Source organism: Staurois parvus, unplaced genomic scaffold (assembly GCF_062004578.1).
Source record: "Staurois parvus isolate SC_StPar_1 unplaced genomic scaffold, SC_StPar_1.0 ptg000607l, whole genome shotgun sequence".
NCBI classification, from domain to species: domain Eukaryota; kingdom Metazoa; phylum Chordata; class Amphibia; order Anura; family Ranidae; genus Staurois; species Staurois parvus.
In genome coordinates this window covers 1,287,229-1,300,234 of record NW_028318403.1, presented here as the reverse complement: position 1 = coordinate 1,300,234, position 13,006 = coordinate 1,287,229, and positions in this window count along the sequence as shown.

The following is a 13,006-nucleotide window of genomic DNA, read 5'->3' as shown; positions in this document are numbered from 1 at the left end:
CAAATGATTATACAATAGCTGCTAGTGACAGATCTTCCATACGCATAATCTACATTTGCTGGAAGTTTTACATAGCTGACAGGACCTGCCTCCTATAGCAGGCTGCAATACTGTGCAAAGTGTGGTGTCCATAGGCTGCATTCAAGTGACCAGAACCATTTTCATGCGTTTTGTTTTTGTGTTGTTTTGTTTTTTTGCGTGGTTTTGTACATGTACATGACCGGTTTATAACCCTATTTTAAAATTTTAAAGCCGAACTTGACTCTCTCAACACTGACTTTTTTATTATTATTTATTTATTACAGGTACTTGTATAGCACTGTCAATTTGACGCAGTGCTTTACATATACATTGTACATTCAAATCAGTCCCTGACCCTCAAGGGGTGTTTTTTAAATGCTTACACTGCTAGCATTAGTAAATAGGAAATAATACATTTTATTTACTTGTTTTAAACTTTTTTTTATTTAGATTTTTCTGTTACTTCCCGGTTTCCATGCCTAGGCAAACTATGTCACATATTCCAGGAGTCTTCAGGAGGGGAGGGAGGGTTCTCAGCTCAGCCTATGCCTGAGCTAAGAGCAGATGGATTCCAGGAAGTAAATGCTACAGGAATCATCTGCCCTTACTCAAGATGGCCACGGCCAGAATACTAGAGGGTGTTTTTTAAAATGATATCTGAGCAAAATAAAGCATGGAGACATGAATGGATGGGGGAGTTTGCTTTGAATATTAAAAATGAATGACCATAGGGTTTTTGGTTTGTGGTGCACAGGTGCAGTGCAGTTTTGCTTTAACCACTTAAAGCTGACCGCACGCAAATTAGTGGCCTCACAGAACCGGGCTTTTTTCTGTGGGGCCACTAATTTGCGTTCCTGTCTTTCTGCGGGGAGCACAGTGGCCTCACAGAACCGGGCTTTTTTCTGTGGGGCCACTAATTTGCGTACCTGTCTTTCTGCAGGGAGCACACCGCATGACGCGCTCCCAGCACAAAAACCAGGGTGTCACTGAGAGCCCCGTGTCCCGTTCTAACGATCGGCACCCAGAACTCCAAATTCCGGGTCACTTGATTGCTGTGATAGCTTCTGATTGATCAGTGATTAGTCACTGCGAAGCCCGCCCCCCTCCCCCCCTTGTTTTCTCTCTCTGTCATTGTATCATTGTATACATTGTATCTCTCTCTGTCCTTTCAGAGAGGAAAAAAAACAAGTGTGTGTAAAAAATAAATAAGTAAATAATAAAAATAAAAAAATAAACAAAAATACCTACATCAAGGTAGGTATTTTTGTTTATTTTTTTTATTATTATTTACTTATTTATTTTTTACACACGAAAATAAATATGTCCCAGGATTAGTGTTTGGGTCAAGGTCAAGGTCAAAGGTAAGGGTCAAGTTTTTTTTTTTTTTTGGTCTTAAATTTCACACCATTAGTAGGTCACAGCAACGGCCCATTTTCGAGCAACCATCGAATCTGATTTTTTGGTCAGGGCTTTTTTCAAAATTTTTAAATTAGTATCAGTGTCAGTTAAGCCGGCCATACACGGGTCAAATTCTGAAAGAATGTTCTTTCAAAAATCTTTTCTGAGAATTTTCGTTTGAATTTCGCACCACTGGTGGGTCACAGCAATGGCCGATTTTCGAGTGACCATCGAATTTGAGTGATTGTTGGAAATGTTTTAAAAAACAAATTCATTTCTAATCAATGATGGGAGAATCGTGTGAGAAATGTAATTGAAAAAGAAATGAGCATGACCTGTGACCTGGAAAGAAAAGAAACTTCTTGGCTATGAATATTCTTTTCTGTAGCAACATGAGGTGAAATTAAAGGCTTGGTTGGTCGAATTTTGGAATCAATGGTGGCAACACTGGATTACAAAACGCACAATATTTCTGATTTTCTAAAGAAAATTTGTTTGGAAGTCGACCCATGTATGGCCTGCATTAGTGGCAGGATAAAAGAGAAGCAAATTGTGCCCTATTGTTTCTGGGCTGTACTGCGGGTACAAACAACCACTAACATACACACATGGTACTTCCTGAAGACGATCTATTGGTCGAAACGCGTGGAGGGCTTATAACGCAACTTTCGCTGATGTCACTTCCGGTATTTGGATCGCATGCTGGAACGCGGCGGCCATCTTAATTCTCATTCATAATATAGAAAGCTGAATACACCAAGTGCCAGGAAAGGCACTTTTTTTGTGAGTGGCATTTCTATTGTTTGACCCCTTATTAAAGTTCTGTACAGTTTTACACTATGGGATGTCTGGTTTTGTTTTAATTTATGCTGAAAATATGAAATACTGCCTGTGGAGGAGAGGAGTTTTCTAATATTTATGCAGTCCTAGTGGAAAGTTATCGGTTACTACCAGCAACCACAGTTAAGAGGGTGAAGGAATAGCGGCCATCAGGACCATATTGCATACTGGGATAGTCCCAAAAGCGAGTGTGACTTACCCAGAGATAGGTGGTCATGAAATGACGGTGAGTTTACATCTATGTGGGGCACCAGTGTGAACACAGCGAAGCACTTGTCATTTCAGTATGGAGGTTCACCATTAAAGATACAGCACCATTGTACTAATTATTCACATGTTGAGACTGAATACTAATATTGTATTTGAATTTTGTTCATTGTTATCACTTTAAATTGCACATTAGATTTAGTTGATCTGTGACCTTAGCGCGGTCCATTTTGAAATATTTAAGATTTTGTGTATAGGAATCCACAATTAGTACTGCTGCTATATAGGTATCATATATATAGTATAATTTTCATATATTTATAATGTTTTTCCTAAGCGCAACAGCACCCCCTTTCTTTCAATACATGTAGTGTCGCTGCAATCATCAGGAGCAGGAGAAATTATTTTGAGTGGTAGGTTATGGTAGTAGCAAGAAATATACAGCTAAATATAAAAAAAAATTTTTTTACTATTTTGGGCCAGTTTTCCTTTGGTAATAAAAAGAAAATCAGGAGATATCCACTACCATTTACCACCAAATGAAAGCCCAATTTGTCCTGAAAAAACCAAGGTATAATCCACCTGGATGCACAAAGTAGTTGTGATGATATGTACGGTTTTGCTAACACATGTCAAAATTGTGTTTAGGGGTTAAGATTTGTTTTACGCTTAGGCACGAAGGGGTTAGGAGCCTGTTCACACCAGATGCAGTGCAGTGAATTTTTTTTTTCTGCATCAAAAATGCTTGGACAGTCGATTATACTGTATGGGTTCCAATGGCATAGTTCACACCAGTGCAGTCAGTTCCATTGAAGAAAACAAAAAGTAAAACATTGCATATTTTTCTGCACAAAACTGTACTGGAACGTGGCAAAATGATCATGCAGAAACGTAATGGGAGTGAGTTTCTGTGTTGTGAACTGTAAGCAAAAACACATCTGGAATGCATGCAGAGTGCGTTTTTGTGGCGTGAACCGACCCTTAGGTTTCATGTAAGGGAAACTTAGGCCCCATTAAAAAATGTGTGCCGTTCTAACACATTTTTTGTGTGGCAGCATAGGACACTTGAATGGGCTGCACTATGTACAACAAACTCACCAAAAAAAAAACCTTTTTGGGCTGTGAACTTCGCAAAAAAATTTTTCTGGCATCTTTGTGTGACAAAATGCATATTTGGGGTCCTGTTAACAATGGCACCGCAAGTATAATGCATGTCTTTCGTGCATTCCTGGAAAGTGCAGGTGTGAATGGGGCCTCATGTATATGGGCGTATTAAGGGCTCATGCACACCTGAACTCAAAAAAGCTGCTTTTAACAGGCATTTGAGCGTTTTCCTTTTTTTTTTGGCCTCTAAACACCCCTACAGTATGTTAGCATATGTGTCCGTGCACACTGTAGGCGTTTGGTGGTAGGAAAAAAAACTGTTGCGTTCGGGAGGTGAGCTTTTGGCCATAAAAAAAAAAGTTCAAAAGTGCCTAAACGCACATTAGAGCAATTAATTAACATTCTGGGTATTAGAATGTATTAATGTCAGACTTGTAAACACACGTGAACGTGCATGCAAAAGTGCAGCTTTTTGCTACATTTTTCTGCTGCTAAACTCCTGTAGGAGGAAAGGCGTCCTAGAGAATGCATGAATTTTGAAAAAAAAAAAACAATATTTTTCACTTTCGGCTATAAAAAATATATGGTAAACTCAAAGTTAGTCATACATTTAGGCCAAAATCTATTCTGCTACATGTTTTTGGTAAATAAAAATCCCAATAAGTGTATATTGATTGCTTTGTGTGAAAGTTATAGGATCTACAAACTATGGTATAGATCAGGGCTTGAAAAAGCTGCTCGCCCGCTCGCCAAATGCGAGGAGAAATTCTCTAGCAGCGAGCACAGATGATAGAGCGGCTGCGCTCTAAGCTTCATTGTGAAGCCGAGTTCTGGTTTCCGAGTTCCAGTTTCCGGCTTCTTCGGCACCGCCGCTGAGAGGACAGGTGCAGGAGAGGTCCGCTCTCCTCCGCTGAGAGGAGACACCCTCTCCACTGTCGCGGGGGACTCAAGGAGTAAGTACTGTATACACGTCATATCACTATAATGGAGTACAGGGGAGCTGGGATATACATTACTGAGCAATGTATATCCCAGGTCCCCTGTACTCCATTATAGTGATATGACGTGTATACAGTAATGAAATGTTGTGATGTATTGGCAGCCCATTTAAAAGGAATAGGCTGCTGTAGCGCAATTATTATTATTATATAGGACTTACATAGCACCAACAGTTTGCGCAGCGCTTTCAAAAAATAAGGTAAACATTACAGTTACAATACAATTTGGTACAAGAGGAAACATAGGGCCCTGCTTGTTAGAGCTTACAATCTAAGAGGAAGGGTTGAGTGATATAAAAAGTAATAGCTGTGGGGGGATGAGCTGATGGAAGAAATAAAAGGCAGCTTACTAGTTAGAAGCAGGCTAGCAATCTTTAAAGAGAAAGGTTTTCAGGGATCGTTTAAAGGTGGATAAATTAGGAGATAGCCAGACAGATTGTGGTAGGGAGCTCCATAGGATGGGAGAAGATCGGGAGACGTCCTGGAGGCTAGCACGGGAGGAGGTAACACGGTAACTAGAGAGCAGAAGGTCTTGGGAGGATCGAAGAGAGCGGTTTGGTTGATATTGTGAGACCAGGTTGGTGATGTAGCTGGGGGCAGAGTTGTGGATGGCTTTGTAAGTTGTTGTTAGTATTTTGAATTTTATTCATTGGGCGAGTGGAAGCCAGTGGAGGGATTGGCAGAGAGGGGTAGCAGACACTGAACGGTTGGTAAGGTGGATGAGCCTGGCAGCATTCATGATGGACTGAAGGGGGGATAGCCTATGTAAAGGCAAGCCATTGAGGAGGGAGTTGCAGTAGTCAAGACGAGAGATGACCAGGGAGTGAATGAGTGGTTTGTGGTATCATTGGTTAAAAAGGGGCGTATTCTTCTGATGGAGAGGAGGGAGGAGCCTGAACATGGCGGCGTGGGAGAGCGTGGAGTAAGCACTCTCCGATAACCCTCCCGCCTTACCCTCCGTAGTGACCCTGGAGCTGCAGAGTAGCTATGCCGGAGACCTACCTACAGTGGGGATCGAAAGTTTGGGCACCCCAGCTAAAAATTTGTATTAATGTTCATAAAGAAGCCAAGGAAAGATGGAAGAATCTCCAAAAGGCATCAAATTACAAATTAGACATTCTTATAATATGTCAACAAAAGTTAGATTTTATTTCCATCATTTACACTTTCAAAATAACAGAAAACAAAAAAATGGCGTCTGCAAAAGTTTAGGCACCCTGCAGAGTTAATATCTTGTACTGCCCCCTTTGGCAAGTATCACAGCTTGTAAACGCTTTTTGTAGCCAGCCAAGAGTCTTTCAATTCTTGTTTGAGGTATCTTTGCCCATTCTTCCTTACAAAAGTCTTCCAGTTCTTTGAGATTTCTGCGCTGTCTGTCACGCACTGCTCTTTTAAGGTCTATCCATAGATTTTCAATTATGTTGAGGTCAGGAGATTGTGAAGGCCATGGCAAAGCCTTCAGTTTACGCCTCTTGATGTAATCCCCCGTGGATTTCGAGGTGTGTTTAGGATCATTATCCATTTGTAGAAGCCATCCTCTCTTTAACTTCAGCTTTTTCACAGATGGCATCAAGTTACCATCCAAAATTTGCTGAAATTTTATTGAATCCATTTTTCCTTCTACTCGTGAGATGTTCCCTGTGCCACTGGCTGCAACACAACCCCAAAGCATGATTGATCCAACCCCATGCTTAATAGTTGGACAGAGGTTCTTTTCATTAAATTCTGTGCCCCTTCTTCTCCAAACGTACCTTTGCTCATTGTGGCCAAAAAGTTCAATTTTAACCTCATCGGTCCACAGAACTTGTTTCCAAAATGCATCAGGCTTGTCTATATGTTCATTTGCAAAGTTCAAACGATGATTTTTGTGGTAAGGACGTAGAAGAGGTTTTCTTCTGATGACTCTTCCATGAAGACCATATTTGTACAAGTATCTCTTTATAGTGGAATAGTGTACCACAACTCCAGTGTCTGCCAGATCTTTCTGGAGGGATCGTGCAGTCAAACGTGGGTTTTGAATTGTTTTTCTCACAATCCTGCGAGCTGTTCTGTCTGATATTTTTCTTGGTCTTCCAGATCTTGCTTTAACTTCCACTGTTCCTGATGACTGCCATTTCTTAATTACATTCCTGACAGAGGATATTGACATCTGAAAATGCTTTGCTATCTTCTTATAGCCTTCTCCAGCTTTGTGAGCGTCAACTATTTTCAGTTTCAGTTTTCTAGACAACTGCTTAGAAGAACCCATGGTGCTGATTGTTGGGGCAAGGTCAGATGAGTCTGGGCATTTAAAACCTTTGAGATTGACATCATCTGGTCTTCCCAGACGATGATTGAGAACAATCCATGACACTGGCAGGTCTCAGCTTTGCAAAGGGGGCAGTGCCTGCTATAAATTCTGCAGGGTGCCCAAACTTTTGCAGACGCCATTTTTTTGTTTTCTGTTATTTTGAAAGTGTAAATGATGGAAATAAAATGTAACTTTTGTTGACATATTATAAGAATGTCTAATCTGTAATTTGATGCCTTTTGGAGATTTTTCCATCTTTCCTTGGCTTCTTTATGCACATTAATACAAATTTTTAGCTGGGGTGCCCAAACTTTCGATCCCCACTGTATGAGAGTGGAAGGTCTCGGCAGAGAGGTGGATGCCTGGTGGAGAGAGGGAACGGTGGGATCCTGTGATCAGACGGCGGTCGGCTGGAAGGTCTGGATGGAGTGCTGGGTTCCCGGAGGACAGTGTGACACGGTGATTACCATGTGACCAGCCGCAGAGCAGTGCTGGGAAGAGGAAAAGCCGGCCGGCGTTTTCGAAGGGAGAGAGAGGTAGCGGTGAACTTCCGGCTAGACAGCCGGTCCCTGTGGATGCTGAGGCTAAGAAAAAGAAGACCCGGTGGAGTCCCCCCCACGTCCCCAAGAAGTGGACATGGTAAGTGTTACGGATCCGCCAGGTGGTACCTCTGGCAGCCCACTAGGCGGAATCACCCGGAGCGTGGAGTCTAAGTCCCGGTCTGCGTTTTCACCAGGGCCCCTGATGGTGGGGATGGACTTGGAGCAGAACCAGGACCAGGTCACGACCTCCGAGCAATACCACCAGTGGCAGAGGGAGCCTCCGGGGATGAGAGTAAGACAGAATAGAGCCAGATGTGAGGAGGCCAGCAGGACCAGGCAGGATAAACCGGCGGTTGTCACCGTGGGGAATGGCGAGGTACAGAGACGGCAGGCAGAGAGTGGTCAGGTCACACGCAGGGTCAGTACCGGAGTCAGTCCGCAGAATGGTCAAACAAGCCGGGGGTCGGGATAGGAGAAGGCAGCGTAGTCAGGGGCAATCCGGGTCAAACACAGGAGAAGGCAGCATAGTCAGATAATCCGGGTCAGGGCTGGAGCAGGCAGAAGGTCAAACAATCCGGGTCTTTAATCACAGGGCACAGGTAACTACAGGTAACAGATCAGACCTTGCGGCGATTTGTGACAGTGCAGGGCATCTTTAAATATCGCGCCCTGCACTGTCATTGGCCCCCCCGGAACGCACCCCCTGGCTGTCATTGGCTGCCCGAGGTGCGCCCGCGGCTCCTACTGTGCATGCGCGGCCTCCTGTCAGCCGCGGCCCGCCGGGACCTGGTGCTTGTGTCCCGGCGTTAGCCGCCGCTAGTGCGCATGCGCCGGGGACGGAGCCGTGGCGGTCCCTGACAGTAAGACACATCTAATGCCCCATAAGGATAGTCATTAGCCTGCCTTAATAGATGATAGAAGAGGAAAAGGAAGAAGGTGAATGAAAGTGGACAGGCTGGACGGGATCGGGGTTGTTTGTTTGTTATTGGGAACGTGGAGCAGTGGGGGGAGACTCCTTGGGGACTTGAATGTGCGGAAAGCAGAGAAAATAAAAACGGGAAACAAGTGTCTTTGAAGATTAGACCAGCGCTCAAACCAATCTAATTTAATTTGATCAAGTTTAACAAATTGAAGAAGTAAGAAAAGCAAGTTTTATTGGTGACATGAAGAACAAAACAATTAAGAGTAGTGGGTCGAAGGGATCTCAAGCAGGTACAATTAAGAAATACACCTCTAAAGGAAATGTGACCCCAGAGAGACTCCAGAGGGTAAGCGAAAGGAGTGAAATGGAAAGTAGTATGGAAAAAAGTCCTAGAATGTCCCTAGGAATGGTGAATAGCAGCCAACAAAAGATATAAAGAATGGAGGGGAGAGGAAAAGAAGAACTACAAATGCCAAATAAAAAAGAAATAGCAGAAATGTTTAAAAACCTGGAAAAGTCAATAAAGCAAGAGATGGATATGATACAGAAAGATCTGGGGCAATTGCTATCTAGAGTGGACGAGACGGAGAAAAAAGTTAAAAACCAAGCCCAGATCATCTCGAATTTGGAAAAATGGACAATTGAAATGAGGAAAGAACAAAGAAAGCTGCTTTACAAGTTGGAGGATAAAGAAAATAGGGATAGGAGATGCAATTTAAGAATACAGGGAATACCAGAAATAGCACAAGGGGAAAATCTAAAGGAAATAACATGTAAAATGTTAGAGACTCTTAATTTAGATGCTGTATATAGAATAGGAAAATTTCAACCAGAAAGAAGTAAAGAAAAGTTGAGAGATACAATTGTAAAATTTCATAATTATGGGGACAAAGAAGAGATATGGAAGAAGATCAAAGGAAAAGCAAACATTAAGTGTGGCGAAGTAGATATCCAGATTTTTTTAGATCTAGCAGCTGAGACTTTGCTGACAAAGAGATTGTTAAAACCATTAATAGAACATTTCTGCCTTCCATGTGAATTGACCTCGGTCTGTTAACCAACCATGCTTTTTGCCTGCCTCCTGAACTGATCTTTTGCCCTGCCACTGTATTAGTAGGATTCAAGACAACATGGGGTCTCATGTATGTGAGGGACTCCAGAATAGATTTTCTGAGTAGAGAAAACTATGTTATTGGCTTTCTCTGGGTTTTGTAATTCTCAGATTAGGGTTTGCAGATCGGAGGCTTCAAAGAGATTTGGGTGGGAAGAAGCTTCTACCCCTGTTCAGGCCTTACCTGGCTAAGTCTGATGTTTCTTCCTACTGCCATCTGACCCTGGCCTGTTGATCATCCATGCTTCTGCCTGCCACCTGAACTGACCACGCCACTGCCTGCTACCTGTACTGCCTGTTTATAGACCATGTTTCTGCTTACTGCCAGGACCAATACTTTGGCTGTGATGATAATGTCTCTGCCTGCTGTCTGGACAATTCCTTTGGCTGTTGCTCAACACATCTCTACCTGCTTCCTGGATAAATGCTTTGGCCGTGCTGGCAATATCTCTGCCTGCTGCTTGTACTGACTATGAACTATGAACAGTATTCATTCCTGCTGCCTGGGCGATTTATTTCGCTGTCGCTGACCACGTACCTGCCTGTTGCCTGGACCAACGCTATCCTCTGTGGACAACTGCACTACTAAAACCACAGGTAATCTTTTGTTTATCTTTTGCTCAGCAGAATGTATTTTGGGGTGTAATTCTAGGTATGTACATGCTGTGTTAGAAGCCTGAAGGTGCTACTTGGATGTTGGGCCTCTGGATGTGTCCAAGCTGTGGAAAAGTCTTACAAATGTGGTATCACCATCCACAGTAGTAGCAGAATTTATTTTGGGGTGTAATTTTTGGTATGTTCATGCTATGTGTTAAAAATATATTATAAATGGACAACTTTGTATAAAAAAAATAAGTTTTCCTTTTCTTTCCACATTTTCCAAAAACTTGTGGAAACAAATGATGTGTTCAAAAGACTCATTATGCTTCATAGAATATATGTTGGGGTGTTTACTTCTCAAAAGTCATTGTATAGCAGAGCCATACAAAGCAGCGTGCTTACAGTGGAAAGCACTCGCACAGCACACAGTAAAAGAGCACACAGTTAACCCTTTGAGCGCCTCACATGTTAACCCCTTCCTGCCCAGTGCTATTAGTACAGTGTCAGTGCTTTTTATTAGCACTGATCACTGTATTGGTGTCACTGGGGATGTCAGTGACACCAAGTCAGTTCCCCCCAGTGTCAGAATGCCCGCCACAGTCCCGCTATAAGTCGCTGATCGCTGCCATTACTAGTAAAAAAAGAAATTAAAAACCAAATTCCAGTATAATGTATATACCGCCATTTGTGAACGCTATTACTTTCATGTAAACCAATTAATTTATACATATTGGGATTTTTTTCAGAAATAGCAAAAGACATTTTGGACTAAATTTATGACGAAATTTGATTTTTTACATTTTTACTGCACGTTTAATAGCAAAAAGTAAAGAAAACTGTTTTTTTCTCAAAATTGTCGGTCTTTTTTTGTTTATAGTGCAAAAAATTAATACTGCAGAGGTGATCAAATACCACTGAAAGAAAGCTCGATTTGTGAGAAAAAAGGATGTAAATTTAATTTGGGTGTAGCGTTGCATGACAGTGCAATTGTCAGTTAAAGTAACACAGCGCCGTATCGCAAAAAATGGGCTGGTCAGGAAGGGCGCTAAATCCTCTGAAAGGCAAGTGGTTAAAGCACCCCCTTCCCCCCCTGTGCTTGTGTGCAAAGGTGAACACACGCATGCATAAACGGTAATTGCACAACACATGCGAGGTATTGCCGCGAGCGTTATAGTGAGAGCAATAATTCTAGCACCAGACCTCCTTTGTAACTCTAAACTGGTAACCTGTAAAGAAATATAAAGTGTTGCCTATGGAGATTTTTAAATGCCGTGGTTTGGCACCATTCCACAAGCATGAATTGTGAAGCGTGACATGTTTCTATTTACTCAGCGCAATTTGTGCGCATTAAAATTCACAAATTTTTTTTTTTAAATTACGTTAGAAAAACTGCTGTCCAAATACCATGTGACCTAACAAATTGCAACCCCCTCCCCCCCCCTCCCATTTTGTTCTCTAGGGCCTCTGCAAAAAAAAAATAAAATGTTTGTGGGTTCTAAGTAATTTTCTAGCAAAAAATACTGATTTTTATAAGTAAACTAACAGTGTCAGAAAAGTCTGGTCTTCAAGTGGATACTAAGAGCCACAGTTCATCTGGTAAGCCCTGTGATCGGTGGAGGACACATGGTGTGGAATATACATTGCAGTAGTGTGGAGACCTCACTGTGCACATGCTTGCTATGTCTCACCTCAAGTGACTTATTGACTATGGTTTAACCTCCCTAGTGGTCTGATTATTTCAGATTTTTGGTGCTGAAAGCGGTACCATTATTTTGCATGGAAATATGTATTTTTTTATTCTAGGCTGTAATTTTTAGGAATAACTCACTGAAATCTGTCCGAACAAGAGTCTATTAATCATCCCGGGTATGATAAAATTTGAAACACGAAATCATAAATTATAATTTAATAAATAATCCTAAAAAATAATAATATAATAATACATTTAATTCAATAATATAATCAAACCAAAAACACTGAAATTTGAAATAGAGCGCCAAGTTCGCACATCACTGAGCAAAGTAGCAAAATCGTTTTCAGTGTCTGATGACGAATTTCCCCACAAATCATTATCACTCAATTCTGCAAGTGGTTCTAATTTACTATTGCTGTTCTCTAGCTGATCTAAGCCCGCTTTTGACCTAAAGGGACACTTTTTGGACGCCATGGACATTTCTCAGTTTCCAGGCAGAAAAAACAGACAAAATGCAGACAGGGCACGGGACAAAGCACTAGGAACAAAATGTATGTGAAATGTGTTGAATGTGAAATGGGTTCAATGTTTTGCTATGTAAAATTTTTTTGAAAAAAATGAAATTTTTTTAAATTTTCAAATTTCCCGCCAGCGGCGGCGGCGGCGCCCGTACATCCCGACGTCTCAGGGACCGGAACACAGAAGCCGGATGCCGGCATCGGCCGCAGGAGATGGCCGGGAACGCTGCAGGGGAGCGCAGGACAAGGTAAGCTCTGCAGGGACTCCCTATGCAGCGCCGCATGGTAAGCCCAAGTGTAGCTCGGGGTTACCGCTTTTGGCACTGACATTTTACCCCAAGCTACACTCGGGAATACCGCCAGGGAGGTTAATATGAACTTTATAATCAAGGACTTTATTTATCATTGTGAAGATTTCACTTTGCAAATGCTTGTTATGATGTATTACTCATTTATTAAGTATCTAGGTTCAATATGAATTTTATTGTTATGAATTTTATGATACATTTGATTTTATGATATTGCATAATCATTTGGATGTTTTTTAGCGCTGCGCAAATGTATATAATTTTGAGTATATAGAGTATCCTATATTTGGTGCTGGCTGCTTGAGTATTTTCTCTTAGGGCAGAAACTTCATTTCAATAAATAGAAAATTAAATTGGTGACCAGGTGTAATAAACTAGTTTAGCTGCATTTTCCCTCTGAGGAAAGATGTAGTCCCTCCCACAGGCACACAGATATACACATGAAAATCTGGAA